Source organism: Halyomorpha halys, unplaced genomic scaffold, assembly GCF_000696795.3.
Source record: "Halyomorpha halys isolate HHAL.00 unplaced genomic scaffold, Hhal_1.1 Scaffold237.1, whole genome shotgun sequence".
NCBI lineage: Eukaryota > Metazoa > Arthropoda > Insecta > Hemiptera > Pentatomidae > Halyomorpha > Halyomorpha halys.
The window spans coordinates 820,429-837,844 of NW_027112495.1; positions in this window are offsets into that span (position 1 = coordinate 820,429).

Below are 17,416 nucleotides of genomic sequence, written 5' to 3' on the forward strand. Positions count from 1 at the left end.
TTCTGTTTATTATTTACTGATTTGATTTACTTCCAGAAGTAAAATTGAATATAGCTTCTCGATATATATTTATTAGTGCTCATAATTGTTGTTGCAGTCATTAAATAAAAACCTCTAAACACTTTTTGAAATCTATTAATCTTCTATTATACCTAGAAAAGTTTTGTATATGATATTAATCGATCTGTATAAAAACATTCTACATTATATGCTATTATTAGAATGAATGCAATTAATTTATCAATTGATGTGATTGAATTATTTCTAATATATCCATCAGTACTAACAATAAATTTATACCAAATATTAAAAAAAAAAAAAACTTTATTTTGTGTAATCAATAATTTATCTATATTTGTGTGCCAATGCATAATAGACTACAATGAATGACAGTTGGGAGTTGCAGGTTAGTATTCGGCATTGCCTAATGATTGACAAGTAACAGATGCTGAGGAAAATTTTATTTTTCATTTTGTAAATTTGACTTAATTTTTTAATGATTATTTACATAGAGCAACTGTCTCTTAGCTGTCCTCATATTTGAGGGGTTCCGTCGTAAAACCTGGTAACCTAAATTTTCAATAAATTAAAGTTTTTTGTATCATCCGGTACTGTATATAATTAAAGTCTGATTTTAATTCTGATTTCATAAATTTTTGAAAGAATCTCTAGGGAATTTGTTTTTTAAGTAGAATAATTTTTATACTAAGTTATGGTAAATATTTTCTGTTTGAATGTATAACATTGTAATTAACAAACAATTTAACATTGTAAAAGATTTTAGTTTGTCACTTGTCATGTTTCATGACCGAACGTCTCAGTCATAGAAAGTCAGCAAAACGTCCTTTGCATTTTTTTATAAACCTCTCGAAGATTTTTTAGTGTTAGTCGATTAATTAATACAAAACGTACTCGATTATGACTATAATAACATCTGATTTATTTGCACATAAAACAGCTATTAACCAATTAAATTATAGTGGGTGAAATAAAAGGCACATGTAACTTTTATAATGTAGAGAGTTGAATTATATATATGTTATTTTCGTTAATGTTAAATTTTATTTATCTAATTACAATAAATATACCGGCAATATATAATTACAATACAGGTCAAACCAGTTTTTGTACTCTTGGACACAAATATAAAAATCCAATATGGTCAAAGATTAGTTCACAAAACATTAATTTCGTGTTTTTTTTTCTTTCCAGATTTGAGCCATACGGTCGTAAAACATGTTAACTGACAAAATGAAAACTTTTACAATGTTAAAATATCTGATAATTACTATGATTTACTTTCATACAGGAGTCAGTTACCATAACTTAATATCAACATTATTCTTGTGAGAAAAGTAATTTTTTACAATAATCAGTTGTTTCTAAGGGCTATATTTTTATATATAACAATTTGCAAGAAATTAAACAACTCTTAAAACTTCTACCATCCTTTATTTACCAATTTGATGACGTTTCGGACTCCCGTCAATTTTCAGATCTATATCTCATGTTAATATGTACATATGTATATTTGTCATCTTGGCTTGTCTATGTTTCCCTTTTCGTCAGTACACAGCGAAATGCATTACACAAAACTAGTCTAGTAGTACTGTTAAATTGTAATAATAAATATAGTATGCTGTTTAATGGCACTATTTAATTTCTTCGAAAAAGTCTTAAAATTAGCAGTTTAACATGGTTTTCTATTTCTTCACAATGCTAAATAAATATAACTGAATATGTGACGTCACTTTAAAAAAATACAAAATGAATGACTTATATCGAACTTAGCTGCTACCTAAAATTTAAACCATAATTCAAATTGAATGTTCTCAGAAATTTTCAGACAAGCCACTTTGGCATTGTACCGACAATATGTTTTCAAATTGTTCTTTTTATAGTTTTCACTTATTTATATTTGTTTACAAACGTAACTTGATGTAATCGAGCGATTTTGAAATCCAAATAAAGTTTTAAATAGAAATATATCAACAATGTATCTAAATATAGATTTTCAAACAGTGAGCTACGCCTGTTCATCTGTTTGCTGGCCTCTTTTTCAGTGTTTTTGTCTACAAAACTCATCTTACAGATTTGGTGTCGAGTTTCGTCAATATATTGGCTGTCTGAGGAATATATTGTAGCAGTAATATTGACACTTGTTCAATAATATTGACTGTTAAACTCTAATGGGAAACAGTTGATACAGAAGTTGTGGACTAACTTATCTTCAGGATTAAGCCAAAAATAAATTAGCTCTTTGAATAATATTCTGTCCAAGGAATTAGGTTAGAAAATCGAGAAATACTTAACACTCGCACGATTTAAAATATATCAGTAAATATTGACAACTGGCAGTCATTTTTAGATGACCCCTTTGTATATGAATATCAATAAATGAGGTTTCCTATAAAAAATTTGAAATAGATTATGACGAAATGAAATTAAATTGTGCTCATCTTTATTTTTGTACGTACTTCTGTTCTGTTATAAAATACTTGTTTGTCTTATAGGACTTTCGTTATTTACATACAATAATAATGTTCGACGAGAAAGGAATCTTACTTTTTGCGGGATAATAACTAATTTAAAAAAATGTGTTATAGCTATAATGATTGCTTTATGCCTTTCCGAAAATACTTCAAAACTCTTTTTATCAATTTTATTGCTCAAATTTATTGTTTCCTCGTTACCGATGACTAGCAAGCTTCGTTTTCATAGATAAAGAGTCTATAATATTTATTCTTAGGATCGAAAATTTTCAATTGCGTTTTACGTTTTGGACATCATTGAACAAATTTGGTATCTAGTTTGTCTCTCTATTGGTCTCTCTGGCTTCTTGACTGTCTGTCTTTAGTCAAATTTTCGAACATCGATTTTGATGTTAATGCTGCAGGAGTTGGACGTATTGGACTTATAACGTATTTACCTTGAAATCTGAATTTCAAAAATTGCTCGTCCGCTTTGGCCTAAAGCTGGAAATCAGTGTGAAAATGTTTCAGTATTATTATTTTTATCAAATTCGATCCCCTATTTTCGGTTGCGTATGCCCGAACATATTTTTCTTGACATTTGTATTAAGAAAATATATTTTTCTTGACATCTATATTACGAAAATATGTTTTTCTTGACATTTATATTAAGAAAATATATTTTTCTTGACATTTAAATTACGAAAATAATTTTTTCATAACATTTATACTACGAAAATATTTTTTTCTTGACTTTTATATTAAGAAAATGTATTTTTCTTGACATTTATATTATGAAAATATATTTTTCTTGGCATTTAAATTACGAAAATATATTTTTTGCATTTAAATTGCGAAAATATATTTTTCTTGACATTCATATTACGAAAATATATTTTTCTTGACATTTAAATTACGTAAATATATTTTTCTTGACATTTATATTAAGAAAATCTTTTTTCGTGACATTTTTATTATGAAAATGTATTTTTCTTGACATTTATATTACGAAAATTTATTTTTCTTTACATTTATATTACAAAAAAATATGTTCCTTGACATTTAAATTACGAAAATATATTTTTCTTGACTTATATATTACGAAAACGGCTCAGCCGCTGTAACCCAAAGCTAGAGGGAAGTTGAGTATTAGTGTAAAAAACGATCCAGTATCACTTTCTATCAAATCCCATCCATCTAATCATACTTGACCAGATATTATCATAATCGATCGTTCCGTACCTATTCGTAGTTAATTTGTGTTCTCTTATGATCAATCGAATCCAATTTTGGTATCTAGTTGGTCCCGTATCAATTTCATCAAATTTCGTCCACTATTTTCACTGACGCATGTACAATTTTTTTTTTTATCAAGATTTCGAAGAGGATTCCTACGGTGTGACCCAAAGTTGGAATTAAATTGAAGATTAGTATATAAAAAAAATCCAGTGTCATTTTTATAAAATCGTATTCTCTCTTTTTGCTTATGCTTTATTCATGCATAAGCAAAAAGAGAGAATAAGTATTTATTTTCAAACACGTGGATTTCAAGCACGCCTCATGCAATAGATATTATTCTCAAAGGATCGATCATGAACTTTTATTATAGGAAATTATGTAACTAATCGAAATGAGAATCTATATGAAAATGAGAATTTCTGGGAAATGCAATTTTAAGAAAGTTAATTACGGTGCTATTAAAATAAAAATGGAAATGTTGAAAAAACAGTCTTGATCTATGTACTTGACAGATGTGTTTATTATTTTATCTACCATTTCACAGGAGTCATAAAATTATTTAAAGATTATTATTTAACAGATTTAAAAATCATGCATTCGTGATAATTACAATAGAAACACATAAAATAAAAGAGATTTCTAAATTATAAACCTTAATTCTTTATTTATAAACTCTTCATAAAGAAGTAATTCACGAGTCTGTTAATATATTTTATCTAAAAGAAATTGAAATCAATGTAAAAAAAGTAGTCCCATAAGAATAAACAAAACGAAACTGTTTTTTTTTATAGAAGACCTTGCGCCAGAATGAAACGAAATGATTCCCCGCCTTAATACCCGTTTATTTTATTGTGGAATATATCGGTACAGGCCTGGATGAATTTTTATAGCCAGATTATTTAGTTATTTAGAATTTTATATGATCTAAAAGAAGCTGTAAATTAATTTGAGAAGGTCTGGTGGTGCGGACAAACGTGAAGAACACTAATAAGTGATACTTATTTTATTGGGCAAACGTTCCAGTCCAAATTTTACTTCTTCTATAGGACTGACTACAAACAAGCATGTTAGAATAAAAATAAAAATAGTATAATAAGAAAATGATAATGACTAATATTTTGAAAAATATGAAAGATGACTAGTACATGAAAATAATGAAATTTTCTTTTGTTTTATAAACGTGAGATTAAAACGATATTAAAGATATAAGCTTGGAAATATGCAAGTGAAATATCACAACTAAAGAACTGAAATTTTCTTTTTTATATGCCGAAAGGAGTATTTATTGTTGTGTACTCATTTTTTATTGAGTTCGGAAGTTTCGGCCTAAATTTCAGGCCTTCATTGCGCCTATGTACAAACAAAGATAGCAACCATAAAAAAATAAAAAACAGTATTACAAGAAATTAATTATTCACAAAATAATTTAGAAATGGATAATCCACGTCAACTCAATACAATTTGTCCCTTACCAGTCTCAGATTTTCTATAATTTTCCACAGGTTTTGTGTATATATCTCTATACTGTGTTCTAAAATATATAATGTCGTTTTAATAGTTTTTTCTTGATCAAACAATTCAAAGTATTGGAACATTGTGGTTTTCGTTGGTAAAACCAATTAAAATTCCAAGTGATTTTTTGAACCACTTATTTTGTCTAGTTAAAATAAGTCACAGGCTTCTAAAACAACAAGAACAAAGAATATGTATTAGTTTTGCATTTAAGAATTGTTCCATTTTATGCCAATTTGTATACTAAGAACAGGAGAGTATAAATTTTGAAAAATTATAGTAAAAAAACTATTTGTTTAAAAATTAAATATGAAGATAGTAAACTAAATAATGAGGTTTATTTATTTTATCTCTGAAAATAAATTTTGCTTGCACATTAATCAAACAAGATTTTACTACCAAGTTTTAATATTTTTTGGACTCTTTCCATTTCCCTATCCTCACAGTGATAAATATGTGTCATTATTTTCAGAAAACACTCAAGAATTTCATAACACTAAAAATAATTATTTCTTTAGCCTTTGGTAGATGCAGCAACCATGCTTACTGCACCAGAAGTAGGCACTAGAGGTTTAAAATATAAAACTAAGGCTTTAGAACAACTGAAGAGTTTGAATTTGTCACCATTTTAAAGACTAACTTTTGCTGAGTTTCTTTTAGAAATATTACTGCATTTTCATGAAAGTGCGGATACTTTTAGATTTAAATCATTCTTAGCAATATAATTTTTAATAACGTGAGGAGAATATTGTTGGTGCGGTCAGAATATAGCACAAATAAGTTGAAATAACTTATTTAATTGTGCCAACGTTTCGGCCAGAATTTCTAACCTTCATCAGGGCTAAGAACAAAGAACAAGATATCAACCAATGAATATAAAAAATAAAATATAAACATAATGACATAAAGTATAAATAATTTTTATCTTTCTTTTATTCTCTTTGATTTTTTGATTTTTCTTAATTTTCCTTATCCAAGTTATCTTTATATTCACCATATATTATTGTTATGTTTTCTATTCACTTCTTTTGTCCGACTTTACTTTATATTTTGTTTCTTTTGTCTAATATTATGGTTACATGTATTTTCTTTCTCTAAATTTTATTTTTTTTTTTTTATTCAATTTTATTTTTCTTTCCATAATTTTAATTTTTAAATTATTAATAAACTAAAATATTCATATTCCTTTGCATTAAATAACTTCAAATTTATATTTTATTTCCTTAATTATGTTATTTTTATTTACTTATTCAATTACCTAAATATACATTTCATTTTCACTTGTATTATTAATAAATTAAGAAAAGAATATAGGAGGAGAAGGGGGTAAAAGAAAGAGAAAAATTATATACTTTATGTCATTCTGTTTATATCTTATTTTTTGTATTCATTGGTTATCTTGTTCTTTTTTCTTAGCCCTGATGAAGGCTAAAAATTCAGGCCGAAACGTTAGTACTATTAAATAAGTTATTTAAACTTAATTGTGTTATATTCTGACCGCACCCTCCCCCCCAACCATCTTCTCCATATGATGTTGGAAAAATTCGTATTCTTCTTATGAAATTTTTAATTTTTAAGTTTCCATGCTTACTCGAAAACATACAAAACATTGGTCAAGTTCAGTTTCCAAAAATAATAACTGTTTATTTATTTATTTTTTTTTTTTTTATGAAATTCAAATCAGCTTTGAGAGAAACTTACCAACCTAAAACAATCATTGAAAAGAAAACTATGGGTAAACTTATATCGGAATGATGAAAGATCTTAAAATAATTAGTTTAAAGTATCTACAAATAGTGCATTTATCCCGGGGGTTTCCTTAAATTGTGTAAATCCTGTATTTACTTTCACTTACCTATACAATAAATATATTTTAAGAAAAAAGTATTAGAATCGTTAAAATTTTCGACCGAAATACACATTTTGAGGTCCCCTGAGTCCAAATAGCCCAGTCTCGCAAAATGTTCAGTGTGTCTGTGAACAGCCTGCTTCAAAAACGAAAAGTCATAGAACACGGAAATTAAAAATTTAGGGGAGATATATTCCTAGGATGTGACACAAACTTTTTCGATAAAATCAACCGACGTGAAGTACCACTTTACAAAAAAAATTTGCTCTGTTTGTTATAATTAGTTAAAGAATTTCCCCTACCTTCGGATTCAATTATTTATTTATTTTATACCAGATCGGCACGGTTAGCCTTACATGGTTACCTGGTACCGTTACATTTATTTTTAACAATTGATTATAGGGTAGGGGGGTACAGTCTCGTCCAAAAGACACCCCTAACTATATACAACGTTATAATTAAAATAAAATAAGATAAAAATAATGATTCTTAATAAAAGAGAAAAATAAAATTAATGACAAAAAATAACGACACTTGTAGACCTAACTAAACAAAAAATGGCCCTCTAATGATAGAAAAGAAAAACAAGTTTATTTGAAAAAAAAAAAAGACGAAGTGAGAAAATAAAATAATAATAAATAAAATAAAAGCAGTGTGAATAATAGAATTAATAAATATAGAATTTATAACAGAATGTCCTGCAGTAGCCCGGGCTTCAGTTTTCGGGTTGAGGTTGGTTTTCCCAAGTTCTAAGTTACTGCTCCTTTAACTGTCAGTAAATGGGTGTGGAACTTCATGAGCTGTTTTTTTATGTAATCCTCTATCGACTCCATTTGTAATTTCCGATGCAATTGGCTATTTCTTATAAAGCAATCATCACTGCGATTCTCAGGACTTTATATTCGAAAGATTGTAATTTTTTCCTTTTCGTAAAGGATGGCGCTCCCCAGACTTCCCAGCCGTACATCAGCAGTGGCCTGAGGACTGTTTTAAACATAAGGTCAGTAGTTTCTGGCTTTAATTTGGAAATGCTATATAAGATAGGATATAGCATTGCTAACATAATAATTAACTCCAGTTTAAGGTTGTATATTTTAAAATTCTATGGGTTCAGTGTAAATACATTGTTTCAAATCTTGTTAATTAACCTTAGCAGTTTATTTTTTATTTAACTTAGAATATATATTTCTAAAGTCATTCTATGTTCAGGTAATAAAACTAACAAGTTTCTGATATAAATTCTGAAAAGAAGATTAAATTTATAGGTTATTACTAGTTCTATGAATTTTTATTATCTACGACCTACTTTGCTGATATTTACGATTCCTTTCATTTAGCCTATCTTTATGTCGTTCCTTTTTATGATGGATTCATAAATGTGATAGATGATAAAAATTTAAATAACTAAACAAGCATGTGGATACCGACATTTGTTGCTTCCAATGTTTTTCCAAGATTTGTGACAAGTGGCAAACCTGTAGATGAGCATTAGCATTAGCGATATATTAAAAATCAAATTTTGTCAGCTTATATAACTGACTCCCATAATTACGATGTTTTCATAAAATAGTCTATAATTTACATTTACTTTGAAATAATTTTTCACTGTTCGTTATTAGCTATGGAAATAAATGATTTTTCCTTTCAAAGTTTCGTCGAAAAACGGTCCAAAGATGGTGTCTTAGAAATATATGATATATACCGTAACATTTATTTAGATTTTTCCGTAAATACAAAAGGTCTAGATTAATTGAGGGCACAAAAAACATTTAATTTTTTATTTAGTCACAGAACGTCTTCTTTTTTTTGTTTTTTTTTAAAACTTATTTATACATTCAAGTGTTTCCTGTAACCGGTTTTTTATTATATTTTCCTTTTAATCTATGTGTTAGTCTTATTCTCATAAAATGTATCTATTTGTTTGTTCTTGGTAAACTGATCTACTGCTGTGACTATGAATGATGGTCTGATCTCACATTACCGTCTAATATTGAATTTGTTTAGCGGGTCACTGAAGAGGATCTAGGAGGGTAAATTCCAGAGAGCGAATTTGTAGATCGGGTGAATTGAAAAATTGTGAAAGGATGAAATTGGAGGAGCAGAAATGAGAAAGAAAAATATGAATGAATGAAACATTTGTATTTGCTGTACAGACTGAAATGGATTATAAAAGGAAACTCCCCCTACCTTTTAGAGGGAAATTGTTTATTACATCTTATTATTGTATCTCTTTTTTTTTCTGATTATACCATGTATGTGTAATTTATATATGTCCGATTACGGATTGATAAGTATGCTGTGTGAGATAGCAACCTAATGTATTTAGGCAGCATAGATAAATAAAGTATTTCTCTCTCTCATTGGTCATCAAAGAAATGATTTATTAAATAATATTTTTCAGATCTAATTTATGTATCAATTTAGTAGAATATATTTATAATGATTATGTGATTTCCATGTACTGTTAGTAAACTATTTTTTAATGAAAATTTATATAACTGTTAGGTACAGAAATGAATTTGTCCTGCTTCTAAAGGTCCTACCAAATTTAGCACCGATCTTATTATTATACTTTCCACCTGCGCAAGATTATCAAACCTGTTAGCAACAAAGTTATAAACAATAAATAAACCTATTTAAAATTTAATTAATCAGAAAAGAAACAATTGAAAATAGAGCTTTTAAATTAATCGCGCATCTTGGCCGTTTAATGCAGACAAGGTGGACCATTATTTCCACCGCGTCAGCAACCCAAGCGTGTCTCAAACGTTTAATCAATTTAATAGACTAGTTAAGAATAGAATTGTGATCTTTATCAAAGATTTGGTTCTAGGTGGAACAATGAACTGGCTGAAATACGAGATACGATTCTGACGGAGGAAATTGTATCAAAATCTAAAATAGAAACGATACAGCTCGTTTATACCCGGCCAATTTTAGTTCACCTTCGGAATAGCCCACTCTTAACCATTGTTTTAAAAAATGTATATATTTTTTATTATCGCTTATTTATCTTAATGTTCAAATTTTAACCTTAACTTAAAATATAGGTTTATTTTTTTTAATCTAAAAATAGCTATTTTTAACTAACTAAACTATTTTATTTTATTCTAATAATTACTTAATTGAAATTTATAATATTTTAATTGAAAATTAATATTTGCTTCCCTTTGAATCTTCCACCATCTTGCTAACTAATGTAATAAAAAATAACCTGAAGTAAAGCCGCATAAAGAGCTTCAGGTTATTTATATAGTTAAATGTTTCTTGAATATTACTCACATTTACATTGAGCTAATTATCATAAAATAATTTTATCATTATTTTCATTTTATAGTTTCACAGTTAATCAGGGGCAAGAACTATTAGAGTTATATGCATTCATTCATACTGTATACACAGGCTAAAAATAAGAAGAAAAAACTATATACCAATATAAAAATTCGATAACAATATATATATATATATAAAAAAATAATGGTACGGAATAATTTATACGTTAATTACTTAGATGAAGGTTTTTGAAATTTGAATTTGAAAAACTCACAAAGACGGGGTTTGAAATTTCTTGTTCGGTGTTAGTATCTTCTTGACCAAGTAAAAGTTTAGAAAAAACTTAAACGCGAATATCATTTAATTTTTTCTGCCCGACATACAGAATATTTGTTGTTTTTTTTAAATCTTATGCGGTTCGATTCACAAAAAATATCATGCTGAAAGAGATCACCTTAATGGTTTTAAAAAATAACAATAAATAATAAAGGTAATGGTGGCCGAAAAAACTGAAGAGCCTAAACTTTTCACACATTTTACATTTATTGCTCAATATTTTTAAAGCTTTCTACGGCATACAAAGTTTTTGAAACCTACTATAAGCAGTATAAATTTGCTAAAATTTGAGCTCTCTTTGTCTTCAATAATTCAATAGTTACATTTTTTTAAAAACTAAAACCTTTTGCCAAATAACCAGACTGCTGGAAACTACTACGAACAAAAGTAATCGTTAAAAACTACTTAATGGTGAATTTAACAAGCTTCAATCGAGTGATAATAGACATCCGAACGTTAAAAGGTTTCTGAGATACAGCTTTACAAAAAAATATATGTGTATTTTCAAAATAATGGAAAAAGCAACAGATTGTGAATTAATTTTTTTTAATGGGTTATGGACTATAAAAGCGTGCAGAAAAGTACTCAAAATGAAGTTACGCAACTGTGCCATGAAGCGATTTCTAATTATTTTCTTCATTCGATGCAGAGTACATGATTAATACCAAAATAAATTCACAAAATGTTGAAATCTCATTATTTGGGGGGGGGGGGGGGGGGAATGTTGGGTTTTTAAAATCTATAGGTCTATGAGGTCAAATTTATGCTACCTTAAAGAAGGTTTTCAATTTTTATGGCGTGGTAGATAGCATCAAAGATATTTAACGCAGAGTAAAAAAGATGAGCGACAATTTTATGCTTTTCAGTTTTTTGGTCATGTATTCTAAATAATCGGTCGCAAATAAATTCCAGATCCTCATAGGAAACAATTTTCCTATCTTTAGTTTAAGGTATGCCAAAGAGTCTAGTTGTGAATAACGATTCACCATTGAACAAATAATCAAGTTAAACCCAACTTATTCTTTTTCAACATGATGTATTATGTACACTGATATCACAAAAGATTTTCATTTGATTTTAACCACTTAGATTTTGCTCGACTTTTATTCTGTAAAAGAAAATACAAATAACAGATAAAAAATTATCAAATCATATATTTTTTAAAAATATAATAAAATTATTTTTACTTTATTTTTCCTCATACCATCTTCACTATACGATTTTCAGTAGCGCTGGGCTATACTTGAAAATATAGGTGAATGAAAGAAAATACATTTGCGCATGCGTAAACGAAGATTGATTTTAATAACATTAACATGAGACTATCGCAATGAAAATTTCATCAAAATCAGATTAGTGCTCGTTACATTGATTTGATTACAACAAACTCAGACCCAATTTTTCCTTGTTAAAAAAAAATACGTTAGGAAATTTTCAATTTTGAGTATAAGAATTTTATTCAAAACTAATAAAAATAAAAATCTTCTCTACCTTTCGTAGTGAGGAGAAAAAAAAAACTATGTAATGATGTCATTTGGATACACTCAAAATTGTTTAAACACATATAATTTGATATCTGACTTTATTAATTAATGCATGAAGGACCCTTAAATTAGGTTTCTTACAAAAAAATACAGTCTACTTTAATTATAGAGACCAATTAAAATATTACGTACTAAAAATAAGAGTTATTCTAGTAAATGAAATGTATATAAATATCTATGACGTTGGAAGCTCGGTCAGCCTTTAATCTCTTTCCAGGCGTCTGTTATTATAACCGAGTTTTGTATCTGCATTTATAAACTAATTTTATCTTTCTGAAAGTTTTGATTAGACAAATAATCAAAAATTAGTTAATGCTGAATTAAATTTTAGTGTAATAAATTAAAAATACAGACGGAGTGATTTAATCTGATGCCACACTTAATATCAGGGAGCCAGAGATAATCGAATGCAAATAAATTCTAGATCCTCATAGGAAACGATTTTGCGATCTTTAGTTCAAGATATGCCAAAGAGTCTAGTTGTGAATAACGATTTGCCATTGAACAAATAATCAAGAGTTAGTCAATGATGAAGGTAAAATTTAAAATTTAAAATTAATAAATTAACAATACAAACCGAGTGATTTAATCTTATGCCACTCTCGATGTCAGGAAGGTAGAGATAATCAATCCCAAAAACCTTTCTCTTTTTATTGTACCCGTACGTCAGAGGTGTTAATAAATGCCTATCCTTCACAGTTCGATTATGTTGCTATAATTTTTTAGCTTATTCCAATTCCTGAGGGCGTCTTTCCTCAAACTAGTTCTCTTTACATCCCTTCCTCTAGTTCTAATATCACCACCTTAGCTCATTTGTGTACATAAGGAGTTCGTGTTGGAGATAAGAATCCTATCTTCCAGAAGGAGAGTTCCAGCGCCAGACCTTACAGAACACTCGCCACCATAGAAGCCCTCAAGAATAACGGTATACGAGTGAACCGCGCGAAAACAGATTCCATTGTAATGTCTTTCCAGATCACCTCCCCCTCCCCCCATGACCTTCTTGATGTAAGACAGAAGTGTATCCAACACCATCTTCTACCTTTGTGTCATGGTGGACAGGCATCTCACCTCCCTTCATGTCAGGGAGAGACTCAAGTTCACGAAGTAGGCTGTACCACCTGCTCACTTCACGGCTTTAGCTCCAAATTTATAAGGCCGAGTCGTTTGTTGCCAAAGGAATCAGAGCGTCAACTTTAACTGCTCGTGGCTGCAGCATATTCGGTTTGACTCCGGCCTGTGTGTCGACTTTTATTACTGTGGCGGTCCAGTGAAATGAAAGCTTGACCCCTCACCATGATTAGGATAGGTTCGTTACCTCTAGATAACTACCTCTCCCATATGTTAGAGATGACCAGGAAAGAGATCATTAAAAAAATAAGCATCCGATGCTGCTCTATGGCGCAACTTTACTACGGCAGCTCTATAATCTCTCACATAATCCCAACCGAGATCAGGCCCATGAGAACTCCATCCTACAGCGGATCGCCAGAGGCACCACACTGCGGAGGGCCAGGAACAGTGAACGATGAAGGAACTCATTTTCCCTCTATGTTAGAGTTCATAGACCGTTGGCACATTTTTTTTTTTTTTTTTTTGATCTGCTAAAGGGCTAAGTTAACTCAACTCACTCTTCCAGAAGATTTCTCCACCGAGACCTGGGAGATGCCAAAGCACTGTCCTTGGTCGACATCATGGCCGGACTTCAGACTCAGTCTAAACCCTCATTATTATTCGCCACCAGCAGAGAAGTCCCTACTCACTCGTATCCATAAAGACGGCGAGTGATCACCATCACGCACATAGTGGATCCACTATAAAAATGCTCATATGACAATAAAAGGATTATATGTTAGTGTATCCATATATATTTATTCTATTACTCTAGAGTCAAGGAGACAAGTTATAAATAGTAGTCTAAGTAGTACACAGTATGTCATAGAATTTTGTATCTCTCACTCTTATAATTAACATCCTATAACTTAGGAAAATTCTAGTTCAACTTTTAACTTAATTATTATTTTTGATTTTTGCGTAGAATAAGGACAAAAGATTTTTTTTTGTATTAAATGAGTTTAGTTGTACAAAATATTTCAAAAGACAACAGTCACTTCCAGTAAAGTAAACCCAAAAAATGTTGCTTAGGATAAATTAAGTCAGATTCTTTTTTAGTGTCTCTGAAAACCTTTAAATACAAATTTTGATATAAATAAAAAATTAAAAATTTTTAGGCTATTTGGGGAATAATTTTTTCTTCCGATGTCCCGCGTCCATGATCCAGTGTTATCCAAATCTAACGTAACTAAAGCTGGCCTAACGCATATGAATGTCTTTCAGATTTTATACTCTTTTATGGCATAAAAGGAAGTTTCAAATAAAATAAAATTTCTTCAACGTTTTATTTTATATCTCCGGTTCTAATTTGTTTACGATGATACAGTTTGCATCAGTTCGTGCAGTTTAGATGGTGCTTAGCCTCTGTTAAGTTCCTTGCATATTGGTGGCATCGTCCTGAAGTTATTGCAATTTTTATGTTTTCTAGTCGACATAATTATTAAATGACTACCTTTTTAATTTCATTTAACATATATATAAATGTTAAGCTTATATATAAATATATATAAATGTTAACATATATATAAAAAAGCTTTTCAGCTGACAGGATTACTAACTCCATAAAATCATTCTTGGTATCAATATTGATCCTATAACAATTTAGCATGGAATAAATGGCAAAGAGCACAATGGGATTCAGTGGTGTTAAGCATTCCCACAGTGAATAACATAAAAATATCTGTTCTGTGTAAACGATGGATCTTATTAAATTAGTTTTAGTAAAATAAATTAAAGAACATTAAATTATGCGTCAAATGAGTATAATAAAGTAATAATTTGGTCAAGTGGTATTGTCGTAAACCTCCTAATCTGATTGGATATTGACTTCAAAAAAGAGCTTTTGGAATTAGGCGTAACCGAAGCAGATGGTTTATGACAATACCACTTTTTTAATAAGATCCACCGTTTAGGACTGATAGGTGAACAAAAGAAGAAAAAAAAACTATTAGAACGAAAATGTCTAATTCATTACTTGATACAACTAACTAGTGGCTTAGTAACCATTAAGTTTAATTTAGGACGCCAGAAATGTGTTTCTGTATTATTTTTGGATTCATGTATAGTTCTAAACCTTTTTTTTTTTGACAAAATTTAAAATAAACTTGGATTTTTTGGTTTTTGACGACTTATGGTACCAGAGTTGGGCAGTAGTTAACTACATTTGTATCTAAGCACAGTTACAGGTAATTGGAAAGTATCTGCGGATACAGTTCCTTTTTGCAAGTACAGTTCTGTACTTGTAACTCACTTGTACAGATAATGTAGTTGGAAAAAGTAACTGTAAACACTTTCCTCAACTAGTACTTGGAACTGTAGCTGTGAGTATTTAAGAAACAATTTCTGATTTCTACCATATACAGAAAGGTCCATTAACATGTTTCAAGAGATGATGATAATGATAATGCTATCGATATTAAGTTCGTGAATCGACTTATCTGATTTATAATATTTAGGGGTCCTTTTATGTATTTTAGGAGACGGAAAAAATGAAGATGCTGTCGATTTTATGATAGCATGTTCGCCTATCGATTTATGTTAATATTTCCGATTTTTGACATATTAGGGTCCCCTTTCATGTTTTCAGTAGTGCAGAGAACGAAAATAGAATCGATTTTATGATCGGGCAAATAAAAATAGATTTATTGATTACCAATATGAATATCACAATGGTACTCATTCGACGAAGAATTTAATGCTTTTCAATTTCGTACACAACTATTTCGCTAGGATGTACCGTTTAGAAGTTATTTGCGAAAAACAAAAAAAATTATTATAACCTAATGCGTTACCTCATTAAATTAATTACTTTATTACTAAGAGGTATAGAACCACCAGGAATGTGTTCCCACTTTAAGTATAATAAAAACAAATTTCTAAAATTATTTGTATATGTATGTTCAACGAAATGGATTTCTTGCATCGGGCGTATGTACTATATAGTTGATTGATGTTTTAAGTACACACTAGAAATGGACACATTCGAAGTTTCTCGGTCTCAGTTTCAAACAATACAAAGTGTAATATGAAACCATTTGTAGTTTTTGGACTTATAAAATAGAATAAATTGATTTTTTATTATAATATCGAATTTTCAATACATCCTTTCTCTACCGATATGAGCATGAGTAATTGATTATATATAACTTGTGCTCTATATATTTGATCCTAATGAATTCACAATGAAGTGATTTAATCAGATACCACTCTCGAAATCTAGAAGGAAGAGAAAATCGATCATCAACAAATTCCAATCATTGGAAACAATTTCCCTATCTTTAGGTCAAGGTATGCTTAAGAGCCTAGTTGTTGTGAAGAAAAATTTGGCCGCATTTCCTGTCCAACGGCCAGACAGACACATGAATGACAGGATAAGTCTGTTCTCTGTTCCTCTGAACGGTAGGAACTCTAAAAGTAAAACACTTTCTTCGTAACGATTTTGGCTAAGTTACTCCGACGCTATTCTAAACAGTATATAGATTTTATTACTTCCGTTGGTTATTTTTTTTAATGAGTTGTTAGTTTTATCGATAGTGAATGAATCCTAACAATAGTCAAAAACTAAGAATAAGTTTTATTACCAAACTTGACTACTCAGACTAAAACAATATATCACTGGTACGGAGTATTATCGTTACTAATAGTATAAGAGCCGGGAAGAAAAAAAGGCAGTTATCTCACCCCAATTTTTGATTACTTTAATGAAAACTATGTATAATTACTACTCAAAATTGATGGGTCTGCCAATATAGCGTGGGGGAATAAAAATTGGCGGCTGTTTCAAAACCTTAAAAAAACATTAATTTTTCATTCGGAGCTCTATATCTTAAAAACTACCTGTTGGTAATTATCTAAATCTAAGAGAACATTATTTAAAGAAGAGTAAATTTGCTGAAATATTAGCCCTAAAAGAGCTATTTACGTCCAATACTTTTTAGTCTCGAGATATAACATTTTAAAAAGTAAAATTTCTTAAAAATCTTCTGAAAGATTAGTAGTTAGATAATTTATTTTGAGAAATCTATATCTCAGGAACTATGAGATGTACAAATGTCTATTAGCACTCAAATTAAAGCTAG